The sequence below is a fragment of the Littorina saxatilis genome, linkage group LG4 (assembly GCF_037325665.1).
Source record: "Littorina saxatilis isolate snail1 linkage group LG4, US_GU_Lsax_2.0, whole genome shotgun sequence".
Lineage (NCBI taxonomy): Eukaryota > Metazoa > Mollusca > Gastropoda > Littorinimorpha > Littorinidae > Littorina > Littorina saxatilis.
Window position 1 is genome coordinate 53568477 of NC_090248.1, and position 13260 is coordinate 53581736.

The 13260-nt window shown below is 45.3% G+C and overlaps 1 protein-coding gene across 1 annotated transcript in view; it reads left to right on the forward strand.

The window, feature by feature from the left end:
* LOC138965630 (E3 ubiquitin-protein ligase PDZRN3-like) overlaps positions 1-13260 on the forward strand; it is a gene marked incomplete in the record, with an annotated part of 190687 nt that overhangs the window by 83205 nt on the left and 94222 nt on the right.

A 13260-nucleotide genomic window follows, 5' to 3' on the forward strand; every position in this document is an offset into this window, starting at 1 on the left:
GGATATGGTGAGGCATTTGTTGTTTGTTATCGCAGATTTATTAATTATATATGGTCCTCTTGTTTTTAAAACAAATGTATGGCTTGAGTAAATGGACACAACGCCTTGTGAAGTGGTTAAATGAAAAGGAGAGGAGGCTGATTATAGTCACCTGCTCTAATATCGTTGTTGCACGTGCTATTGACACTCTTTGTTTATACTTTGCATTCGACATCCTCGAGGCATTATACATCAGGTAATAGATGACCATTTTTTAGGCTGTTCGGAGCCCTGCAAGTGCCAAGCAACAAAGTTGGTCTAACCTTTTTAATAGAAAAAAATGCCAGAGAAAATCGACCACTCAATCAGTTTCAAAAACCACTAATTAGTAGAACCAAGAATGGAAAGTGATCCGTCATTTTGCTTCAAGCCAAAAATAGTTTCAACCTGAGTGTATTTTTCGAAAAGTTCACTGCTTTGAACGAAGTCGGGAGAGGTATCGAGAGACAAGGTAAACCAAGTTCAAGTAGTCTCTGCGTGGCTGAAGGTACTTGGTGAAGTTTAGCAGGCATGTGCGTATTACGGACTGTGTCTGTCTGTCTGACTGTCTGTCGTCTGTCTGTCTGGCTGGCTGGCTGTCTGGCTCTCTGTCTCTGTCTCTCTCTCTCTCTCTCTCTCTCTCTCTCTCTCTCTCATTCTCTCTCTCATTCTCTCTCTCTCTCATTCTCTGTCTCTCTCTCATTCTCTCTCTCATTCTCTCTCATTCTCTCTCTGTCTCTCCGTCTCATTCTCTCTCTCCCTCTCTCTCTCTCTCATTCTCTCTCTCTCTGTCTCTCTCACTTTCTCTCTATCTTTCTCTCTCTCTCTTTGTCTCTCTCTCTCACTCTCTCTCTCTCTCTCTCTCTCTCTCTCTCTCTTATGTTATCTGATCGTATCGTCTCTCTCTCTCTCTCTCTCTCTCTCTCTCTCTCTCTCTCTCTCCCTCTCTCTCTATCTCCCCCTCTCTCTATCTATCTCCCCCTCTCTCTCTCTCTATCTCCCCCCTCTCTCTCTCTCTCTCTCTCTCTCTCTCTCTCTCTCTCCCTCTCTCTATCTTCATATCTCCCCTCTCTCTCTCTCTTTTTCTCTGTGAGAGCGTGATTGCAGGCATACGGCGCGCGTGTGTGTGCGAGTCGACTTTTCTTTTCCTTTGTATTTTATTGACACACATGTACTTTTCAATGTTCTGTTATGCATTATGCGTACGTATAGGTAAAGTTGTAGTTTGTAATACTATATGATGGTGATTGATGATTGTCCTTTTATTGTCTCTGTTGTTATGTCTTAGTTTAGCAGGGACAGATTGTAAGACTAGGCGTCAGCCTAAAATCTCCAACCTTGAGTAATAAAGTTCGTTCGTTCGTTCGTTCGTTCGTTCTCTCTCTCTCTCTCTCTCTCTCTCTCTCTCTATCTCTCTCTCTCTCTCTCTCTCTCTCTCTCTCTCTCTCTCTCTCTCTCTCTCTCTTGACCCACTTGCACCAGACTCACCCCACACCCCAACCCCTTTTCAGCATCTTGCCCCAACGTCCAGTGTTTTCTTTGCTGCATTTGTGCGAAATCAGCAGTTCTCTGTGCACAGCATGAAAGTGATCAGACGAATGGCTATCATTTGTGGCAACATGTAGACGTTCAGCACTTCATTACCCAGGAATTGCTATCGTTTAACACTTTCTCACACTGGAACAAATCCTACAAGACCGTTGCCAAAGACAGATTGGGAAAGGAAAGTCTTTCAGCACATCATAGCCCAGGAACTGCTATTGTCTAACTCTTTGTCACAATGAACAAATCTTTTAGACCCGTTGCCAAATACAGAAACAGCTTTGAAAAAAAATGACTTTTAGCACATCCCAGCCAAAGAGTTGCTCTGTCTAAGGGAAAACTCTTTCTCATTTTGAACAACTCTCAGAAACTGCCAGAAACAGCCTTGAAAAGAAAAGACTTTCAGCTCATCACAGCCAAAGAGTTGCTCTGCTTTAAGGAAAAACTCTTTCTCGTAATTATTGAACAACTCTGAGAACCGTTGCCAGAAACAGCCTTGCAAAGAAAAGACCTTAGAGCACACCATGCACAGCCCAGGAATCGGTCTTGTCTAACGCTTTCTCACATTGAACAAATCTTTCAGAACCGTTCCCAGAAACAGAAACAGCCTTGAAAAGAAAAGACTTTAAGCACACCACAGCCGAAGAGTTGCTCTGTCAAAGAAAAAGCTATTTCTCATATGGAACAAATCTTTCAGAGCCGTTGCCAGAAACAGAAACAGAAACAGCCTTGAAAAGAAAAGACTTTCAGCGCATCATAGCCCAAGAGTTGCTCTTGTCTAACAGCAGTGGACATAAAAACGGCATCACTTGTTTAGCAGCTCGGCACAGGAGTCGAGTTTTACGGGCATTCTGGTCATTGCCTGGCAGTGAAGAAGAACCCACAAACTGAGGGGCGTGACATCTCTCTGTGGATTCTGAGGTGGATAGAGAGATGGGGAGATGAGAGAGAGAGAGAGAGAGAGAGAGAGAGAGAGGGAGGAGGAAGAGAGGTAGGGAGAGAGGGCGTTAGGAGAGAGACAGGGAGGAAGAGTGGGGGAGAGAGAGAGCGACAGGGAGAGAGAGCTTGGAGGTGAGGAGATGAAGGGAGGGAGACAGACAGACACACCGACAGAGAAGGACAGAGAGAGAAAAAATAGGGAGGGAGACGGAGAGAGTGAGAGCAAACGTTAGATAGGGAGAAAGGTAAGGGGGTGGTATGTGTGGAGAGACAATGAGAGACACAGTGAGACAAGAGTTCTAGAGAATGGAAATGTGCCGGTGTAACACGAAATTTTTACTCCACAAAAAATTTACTCCGGAGTAAATATTTCTTACGAAATTCTTACTCCGAGTACACTTTTCGTACGAGAAAAGAACTCCCCAAGGCACGAAAAAATTATTCCCTCCACGAAATTTGTACTCCCCATTTTTTTTACTTCCAGTAAAAATCTCGTACGCAAAAATGGGATGCGGGCGAAGGGATAATACCAATAAGTGATCTCGCGCACACGAATGTCGCGCTACCCTCCTTCCACGCCTTCCACGCCTTCCACCACCAAGACTAACAGGGGACAAGGGAGTAAAAATTTCGTACATCTGGCATGGGAAGTTAAATTGCTCGTGTTGGGGTGAAGTAATTTATTCGTTATTTATTCGTCAGGGGAGTAACATTTTTGTACGAAATGTTCACTCGGAACTCACCTGTCTTGGGGAGTAATTTTCTCGTGCAATGGGGGAGTGCTTTTTTCGTAAAGGGAGTACGTTTTTCGTACGAAATGTTTACTCCAGAGTAAAAATCTCGTGGGAGTAATTTTCTCGTGTTACGCCGGTATGGAAACTGATGGCACTCGCTGATTTCTGGCTTTCCCCCTTTTACCTCCCGACAAGGCTTAGCCTGCAAACCTGTCTCGTCTTTGTTTCTTGTGTAATGAATGTTTGTGTGTGTAGGCTTGCCGGGATAAGCAGAGTGGTGCGCTCTCTCTCTCTCTCTCTCTCTCTCTCTCTCTCTCTCTCTCTCTCTCTCTCTCTCTCTCTCTCTCTCTCCTCTCTCTCTCTCTCTCTCTCTCTCTCTTTCTCTCTCTCTCTCTCTCTCTCTCTCTCTCCCTCTCTCTCTCTCTCTCTCTCTCTCTCTCTCTCTCTCTCTCTCTCTCTCTCTCTCTCTCTCTCTCTCTCTCTCTCACTGTGGGAATTAGGGTCAGTGTAGGCCGGGAGTGAGTCTGGACAGATGTGAGCGGGACATATAAAAAGAGAAATTGTGCATGTATTGTCTTTACGAAGGTATGGACATTGTACCTCTGTCCTTATGTCTTCGACAGTAAGAGAGAGACATGACCACACAGACAGTCAAATAGAGCCATACAGAGAGAGACAGAGACAGACTTGGACATGCATAGAATAAAAGACAAACAAAGGCAGACACTCACACAGGCAGACACACAGACAAACACTTTCAGATGGCAGGCAACGCCAAACTCAATTTTTTTCCTCCAAGCATCCCCCTTGCGCTTAGTGCCAGAAAATGTCTTTGCTCCGTCTCTCGTCCCTCTCTACCTTGCGGCGAAGGTGTATACAGTAAAATGACGCTATTGTTTCCCGCCCTTGTGCGCCTGGCTTGCTCGTGCATTCGTGGCAAGATTGTGCAATAAAAGAGAAAGCGTTCCGTGGCTGGGGTATGCCAGTAGATTAGGCGAGAAACGCAGTCCCTGTATGAAGCGAAGTTAGTGCCAAGTGGTTCCTTGTCTGCTTCTTCCTTGGATCTTTTTTCGGTCAGAGGGTACCAAGCGAAGGATGTGTTTATTGTTACATTTTTGTTGTGTACATGTGCACTGCTGACCTTTTTTGTCCTTCAATATTTCAACGCTCAGCAATGTAATTTCTCTTTTAGAGATTAATAAAGTTATTGTATTGTATTGTTGTATTGTCTTTTGTACACTCTCTTGCTGTTTTTTGGGTGTTCTTTTGGTCTCTTTTGTGTTTTTCTTCGCTTCCATTGTGCAAGAAAGGATATAATCATGTGTCACACCAAAGACTCTGAGCTTCCCCCAGTGATGATGCGGATTTATTCAAAGGGATTTGGTTTGTGCATGCTCTTCACCTTTTGAAGTTCACTCTCTCCATGACCTAGCCGTGATTATAGTATTTGTTTACGTGGAAGCCTTAGTACCATCTTTTACTTTTCTCTTGTCTCCGCGTCCCGAGCTACTATAAGATTATCATCCACCACCACAATCCTCTCGCCCACTACTATGTCTTCCTCTCTCTCAGCGGAATTCATTACTTAGCTTTCACCTCTTGTCCCTCCTCCCCCCCCCCCTCCCCCTTTCCATCACCCCACCTTATTTCATTCTACACCCCCTCCCCCCTCGCTATCTCTTCCTCTCTCAACGGAATTCATTACTTAGCTTTCGCTTCTTGCTTATCTAGGGGGGTCTCATATTGCCCCTAAATCAGATTATGGGCTGCAATCTGTCAGATCGTGTTCAGGAAATGACTAAACTTGTTCGCCTGCCGACCCGGCGAGATAGTGTCAAATTATTGGGGTGCAACCCTTCGCGTCTCAATATGCACATGCATTTGTCCTTTTCTGAGCTGGACGTACAGCACAGCGTCGAAGGTGGAGATTGATCTTCGCTTCTTATCGGCTTGGGTACAGACAGCTACCTGCTTCTCTTCGAAATTTCTCTTTTTTTCACTTGGCCTGCAGGATAATCTAGTGATGAAAAAGTAAAAGTGAAGTACATAGGGCATGCATGTTTGTTCGATGTATCTCCGTTTTCAACCTGAGACTTTGTAGAGATTTCTATCGTTCAGCTTTTTCAACCTGATATTTAGTTGAGAGATATCTCTGGTTCAACCTCTGAGGTGATGAGGAAATGTAAAATGATGGATATCTGCTGTAACGGTCCTTGTGTAATCGCTAGCATGCAGGAAACGTCTGGCGTTGAAGAGATAATCTGCTCAGCGTCTGCTCTCTTAAAGGGCCTTTTACATTACCATTTAGTAAATCTGTTTGTTTGTTTCATGCGGCGTGTTTCGCTTATTTTTCACGTAACTTCGTGTTGGGCATTTGCGGATAGCTGCACAAAGCTGCACATATTAGTGCAGGATGGGCGGGGATGTAGCTCAGTCGGTAGCGCGCTGGATTTGTATCCAGTTGGCCGCTGTCAGCGTGAGTTCGTCCCCACGTTCGGCGAGAGATTTATTTCTCAGAGTCAACTTTGTGTGCAGACTCTCCTCGGTGTCCGAACACCCCCGTGTGTACACGCAAGCACAAGACCAAGTGCGCACGAAAAAGATCCTGTAATCCATGACTGTCAGAGTTCGGTGGGTTATAGAAACACGAAAATACCCAGCATGCTTCCTCCGAAAGCGGCGTATGGCTGCCTAAATGGCGGGGTAAAAACGGTCATACACGTAAAAGCCGTGGGAGTTTCAGCCCATGAACGAACAAACAAACAAACAGTGCAGGATGATTTGCTGATCACAGTGAATTATCAGAATTGGAACAAGAGACTGCGGGCTGATCAGAGTGAATAATCAGAATTGGAACAAGAGACTGCGGGCTGATCACAGAGAATAATCAGAATTGGAACAAGAGACTGAGGGTGAAAAAAACAAGAACAAGGTAACAATGAAAATGTACTCACCAATACCAAAAACACGAACAATAAAAAAACAATACACTTTTTTTTTTTTAATAATGAATAGGCAAAAGTCTTCTTTCTTCCTATTTTCATGTTAGATAACTTTTTCTCTTTTTTTGTAAACTGGCTTGACTGAAAAATTACTCAGTCGTGAATAACCCAACACTCTATCCGCAATGAAAAAAATTACCATGATTTTGACAGCACCACAAACAACGCAGACCGAAACTCACGTGCACTTACCCCAACAAGGGGCGTGAATGACCCCTCGCAGAGGACCGCCTGTCATTCCTGTCTCCTTCCAAAAAGAGCCATTAGCTGGCTGTAGTCTCGGCTAGCCGTGTAGAGTTGTTTGGCCCTCTCTGCCAACCCTTATCCTAATAAGTGTCAAACTCGAGCACTCTTTATCGCCTGGACATGATGGATGCCCGAGCATACTTCTGTCCCACTCTCACTCGCTCATTCACTCACAACATCCAGTCATTCAGAGCTCTGAAGCTTTACGAGGTGGTCTTCTTCACCTGTAGTGCATTGACCGGTGGGCGTGGCAAGGAGGGCTCAGAAACGTTTCAGGGATTCGGAGCATGGGGTGGAAATGTTCTTGGTCTTAAATGGATGAAGATCGCAACCATTCAGGGAAAACATTGTGTTTTGCGAGCTTTTCGTGCACCAGATTTAAAAGAGAACCAAAAACCATTTGTATATGGAGAAAAGCTAGCATTTATCAAAGATAAATTATGACTTGACTGAATGTGTTAGGTCCCCGGCTTTGCGTTTTGCGAACTTTTTCGTGCATCATACTTGACTGAGGGAATAGAGAAACTGTTTGTGTGGAGAACAGCAGCTAGCTATTACTCAGTATGGAGTGAATGTGTACGTAAATGAGTTGAGATGTGGTTATGGCGATGCTAACACGAAGCCGTAACATGACAACAAGACGACGCTGACGTGACGAGTTTTGCGTGTTGTGCATCAAACAAAATCGATCAATGTTAATCCAAGAGGGTGTGTCAACGGTTTCGTCAACAAGAAACAATAACAAACCCTTTGTCATCTGGAGTAAACCATTAACGGTGTTTTGGATGTTGAAACTGAAACGTCTGCTTGTTGTTATCAGCTGCTTCAACCACAAACAAGAAAACCGTTTGTCATCTGGAGTAAACCATTAACGGTGTTTTGGTTGTTGAAACTGTAACGTCTGCTTATTGTTATCAGCTGCGTCAACCACAAACAAAAAAACGTTTGTCCTCTGGAGTAAACAAATAACGGTGTTTTGGTTGTTGAAACTGTAACGTCTGCTTATTGTTATCAGCTGCGTCAACCAGAAGAAGAAAAAACGTTTGTCATCTGGAGTAAACAAATAACGGTGGTATTGGTTGTTGACAGTGTAACGCGTGCGTATTGTTCTGGAGCGACAAGAGGCGCAAGAGCAACTACTTAAGCTTAGTTATGTGTAGGACAAAATGTAACATTTCTTGCGCCATGGAGCTGTGGAATGTTTGTGTCGACTGTAGGATTGCATCACGGGTCACTATCGTAGTGGAAGACTATTGGTATCATACGGTAAGTGGAATGTTTCCATGAAGGTTTAACGTTCTGTGTTGTTGTATCTCAGTAATGCAACGTGTCCGTCGTTGTTTGGGTTTGAAAGTGGACGATGAATGGACAATGACGAGAATAGTATGTAGTTGTCACCGGGTAAAACAACAAGATTGTAGATTGTTTGTTCATTGTTTTGTTCCTGTCATCATCATGTGAGAACGATTCAGCATGGATTTTATTCTTTGACAAAAGCAAGATCACCAAACAAACTACAACATTACGTAGCTCTTTTAATCTACTTTCTTCCTCTCAACGTTGTCCAAGAATAGACACTAAAGGTCACTCACCTGTCCTCATCCCAGGTGAGAAGTGAGGGGTTGCCGTCAATTAGGTCTGTGTTAGGGCAAGCTGTAATTATTGTAGGCCAGTGGTCAAGCAGCCAAATGCAGGTGGTCAGTGTAATGCGGACCTGTGCATTGTCACGTCGCTCCCTGTTGGGTCTCGGTCACTGCCTGCTGATCTCTCGGACACGCGAGTGGACATGTCGCTGAAAGAGCCCAGCTCGTAAAAGTGGCGTACCTTCCCGTTCCGTACCAGGCATATCGTTGTTCGTCGGACGCTGACATGAAAAGCGCTACACTAGTTGTCGCAGCCTTCCATACCATGCAAACTTGTATGTAGACCCCCAACAGACATGAACTTCTTCTTCTTCTTCTTGGCGTTCGCAGGTTACACGATCAGTCCAGCACTGGTGATAAATGTTGTCGTTTTCTCCAACTCCTGGCGAATGCCGTATAGTTTGGTCTGCAAGGGAGTTGGTGACGGCCACACTTCTTTTCGTTCCTCATCTTGTAAGGGACATCGCTGTAAGATGTGTTCCGCTGTTTGGTCTTCTTGACCGCGGGCACAGGTTGGTGATGGCGCCAGCTTGAACTTTCGGTTCATGTGAGCATTGAGCCTGTTGTGGCCAGTACGCAGCCTGATGAGGTTGACTTGCTGCTCTCTGGACATTGTGTGGTAGTCATCTCTGTTTGTCCTTGGCCTCATCAATGCCTTGATGATTGTCTTCTGCTCACTAAAGCTGACACTGTTTTCAGGTTGGTCTTCCACGGCTCCTTCTTTTGCCAGCTCATCTGCCCTTTCATTTCCTGGTATCCCACAGTGTGCTGGTATCCACTGGAGGACAACTCTTCTGGTTTGTCTGACCATCTGTAATGCTTTGGCCAGTTGTGGGAGTTTGTCGTTCTCTAGGGCCTGAAGGACTGAAAGGGCGTCCGAGAGGAAGACAACTTGGTAGCAAGGGTAGACATGAACTAAAGAGACCAAACAAATACTGTACTAACGAAGACGACGAAGTCACAACTTCCAGCATTTTCGACCCCACGGTCTTCTGTTGAAAATTGTGACTTCGTCGGCTTCGGTAATAGGTTGGTCTGTTTATTTCTCGTTCTCAGGCGCAGTAACCATATTGTTCTTCAGCACGCAGACCTGCCCACGTATAATCTTGAGCGTCCGTCTACTTGAAGACATTACAAAGTCATGAGCCTAGCTGCTCTTGGTTTTGCTGAACGACGTTAAAAATGCGCTGTTAATGCCCTCGCCTTCATCCGTTGTTGTAAAAGCGCATGAAGAGGCTTTGATGCATTGTGTGCATTATATCAAGGCTGCAGGTGCACTTTTGTCGTTTACTGAAGTACTTTCTGTGTATGCTTTATGAGAACGAAGCAGACACATTTCAGTCCTACATAAATACCTCCTCATCTGGGAAACCTCAGCGAAAATTTAGACGGTTTTGAAGGTGCACAGTGGGTTCTAAATTTCCAAAGCTTTTCAGGGAGAAACTTATTACGGCTGCCCATCTTCGCTTTTTTATCTCGCGCAATCAGCCTCGTAAGAAAAATGTTATGTCTACGCTCTCAAAGGAATTTTGCAGGTGGAGGTTCTATTGGGGTTCAGGCGCGTGTGTTTTATTGGGTGTTTTTTTGGTCCCGGGTGTGGGGGGGGGGGGGGGAGGGTGGGAGGGAGTGATTGTCCTTGTCTGTATCTGGCTCTGTGTCTCCCTCTGCTCTCTCTCTCTCTCTCTCTCTCTCTCTCTCTCTCTCTCTCTCTCTCTCTCTCTCTCTCTCTCCTGCCAGTTTTGAGCATCAGGGTTCCTTACGTAATGTTGGTTTGAGGGTCGGAGGCGGTATCTTTGTTTGCTCTGGTGTGACGGCTGGGTGAAGTGTGCTTCCTCAATTGTTGAACTGAGTGCTTTTTGGGACGGAGAAGGTGGCCCACACACATCGTGGGGAAGCTCGAGAGGCTGTGGTCGTGGTAGTGGTGGTGGTGGTCGTGGTAGTGGTGGTGGCGTCGTGTTACGCATCACCTTTTGTGCATGCATTGCTCTTGATAATAATATGGTGGCAGTGGGTGGTGTGGCTTTTTCAGGTTTGTAACGTGAAGACACTTTTGCATTATCGCATTTTGTGCATGTATTGCCCTTGGTGATAAGGTGGGGGGGGGGGGGGTGGCTGTTCGAGAGTCGCAACGTGAAGAGACTTTTGCATCACATTGTCTGCATGCTTTGCTCTTTCGGGAGTTAGAGGCGGTGGTAATAATGGTGGTTGTTCCAGATTTGTCGGCTGGCAGACACTTTACGCATCACCTCCGATGCATCTTTTGCCCTTGGTGATAATACTGCGATGGCTGTGATGGTGGAGGTGGCGGTGAGTGTTGAAGGTGGTGGTGACAATGATCCCAGACTTTCCAGACTCGCAGAATCTTGCTGCATCCCCTTTTGTGCATGTTTCGCCCTTGGTGGTGATCTTGGTGATTGTGGTGGTAGTAGTGGCTCGTAGACACTTTACGCATTGCGTCCCGTGTGTGTTTCGCCTTGGTGATAAGATTGCGTGACGCAGAGATAAGCGTTCGAATTGAGATTGAAGAGAGCATGTGTGGAAAGTGAAGTCTTATATCACTTCGTGTTACGCTCTCGACACTTGCTGATGTAACTGCATGAGGCAAACGCACGACTAATCAACAGATAAGGGTTCAGAGTGGAATGAAGATCTCTCACTCTCTCGCTCTCTGTCTCTCTGTCTCTCTGTCTCTGTCTCTGTGTCTCTGTCTATCTCTGTCTCTCTGTCTTTCTGTCTCTCTCGTTCTCTCTCTCTGTCTCTCTCTCTGTCTCTCTCTCAGTCTCTCTCTGTCTCTGTCTCTCTCTCTCTGTCTCTCTCTCTGTCTCTCTCTGTCTCTCTGTCTCTGTCTCTCTCTCTCTCTCTCTGTCTCTCTGTCTCTCTCGTTCTCTGTCTCTCTCTCTGTCTGTCTCTCTGTCTCTCTCTCTCTCTCTCTCTCTCTCTCTCTCTCTCTCTCTCGTTACCCTGAACCACCTATCCCCACTATCACCCCTACACACATACACACACACACACACACACACACAGCACAGCACAGCAATGCACAGCACAAAGTGAAACTGAATATTAAAGGGAGATAAGCGAAATCAAGCATCGCTTTGTCGGGGAGGGGGGTGGGTGAGGAGGCCCAAGAGAGATCTTGTTTTGATGCGACTCATGTACGAAACAGAGAAGTAATTGTTGAAGTGTTCGGAGTGGAAGAAATGTCGATACATATGCGCAAGACAAGACAATAAATCCTGGGAGAGTGACTCTGTTGTTCTAGACAATTGTTGAGACGTCCACAGACGACAAAAGTAACAAACAGAACTCTTTCACCGGAGGGTAGAATGGCTTAGGACAAGACTTCACTCTGTTGAGTCTAGTGCCAGTGGAAGAAACTCAGCATAGTCCTGAGTAGAACACAAGAGACGAAAGGTTATGGATAGAACCTTTCTCTGCTGAGTCCAATGTCAGAAAGAACCAGGAACCCAGAGAGACATCATTTGTTTTGGGAGCTTTATTCATGAGCAGAATACAAAAGACGAAATGCTATTGATATATTCTTTTCTTCTTCTTCTTCTTCGTTCATGGGCTGAAACTCCCACGTTCACTCATGTTTTTACACGAGTTGGTTTTAACGTGTATGACCGTTTTTACCCCGCCATTCAGGCAGCGATACAACGCTTTCGAGGGTTATTGATATGAGTTTAACTGTTGAATCCTGTGTCAGAGGAAGTCTTCGGAACACAGAGACATAACATTCTTTACAGCTGATGTCATAAGCACGAGACAAAAGACTGCAGGTTGTTTGGGCTGCGTGTATTTATGTAGACAGTTGTTGATACGACAGGACAAGACAGATAGCAAATCTTGAGAGTGGGATATATTTTACAGGCGTTGTGTATCCAGTATCTTACCAGGTTGGAATAATAAATTGGGAGAGAAAGGGGAAAGAAAGGGCAAGCCCTATACGATTACTTGACTACAGTATTCATTCTTTTTTGTAAGCCGTCGTCACAAAAATTGTTCAATTTTTTTTCTCACTCAGTGAGTGTTTGTATTGGAATCTTGTGCTGTTATGCGGGTGTATATAATATATCTTCGTTGTCTGTTTTAAGAATGCAACACATCAGCATCTTAGTCATTTTGAACTGACCATCACTGATTACTTCTTACCTGCTGAACAGTGTTGGCAACCCACAACATCGTATACTACTAAGTTGTTTATAGGTCAATGCATCGTAGCCGCAAAAACCGCCATACTTGCAAAGATCAGGGAAAATGATGAACGAGAACAGCAGGTGGAAGAGGGAGGGGGAAATGGTAGGGATTTTGGGGAGGGCGTAGGGGATATCACTGGACATCGACCTCCCCGGTGTTGAAAAAGCCGTTAATCGTCATTCTACCAGCGGTCAGTGGCCTGCCTGCCAGAGGGGTCACTCAGTATTTTTGGACTTACTGGAAGTTCGGTATTGTTTCTGCCCGTGGCCTTGCCAGTTTTGCCATGTTCATTCATACCTCGTTCGGTACAGGTATACATCTCCGTTACCTTCACGTTGTACAGGTTATCTGGACTAGCTGCTTTGCGTAGACTTTACTGTCTATATGTGCGTGTTGCCTGTTGAATTCTGCATGGTCGTTCCTGCCTCGTGCAGCACAGGTATACATCTCCGTTGCCTTCACGTTGTACAGGTTACATATCTGGACTTGTTGCTTTGAGTAGACCTTGCTGAGTGTTGCTTGGTGATTTCTGTCATGGTCGTTCATACCTCGTTCAACACGGGGTTTCCATCGTGGCCAGGTTAGCAGCATTAAGCACGGAGCATGGATGTTTGGTCCTGTCTGTGGTGTTGTCATTTCTGCCATGTTCAATGCACATCTCGTTCATCACACGAATCCCTTAGCAGTATTTCTGGCAAAGATCAGGATATGCTGCTCTTTGTCACTTTGAACTATCTACGAGTTCCGATGGGTTCTTTTGTATTTCGTTCTTCACGAGTATTGTTTTTTGGCTTCAAGTCGTTCATGTTACCTAGACTTGCTGCTTTGAGTGTTGTCCGTATCCTATGGCCTTGTCATTTATGCTTTGTTCATGGCCGTTATCATGTCTACCAGCAGGACTTGGTTCTTGAAGTTCTGTCTGGATCTGTTCTGTGT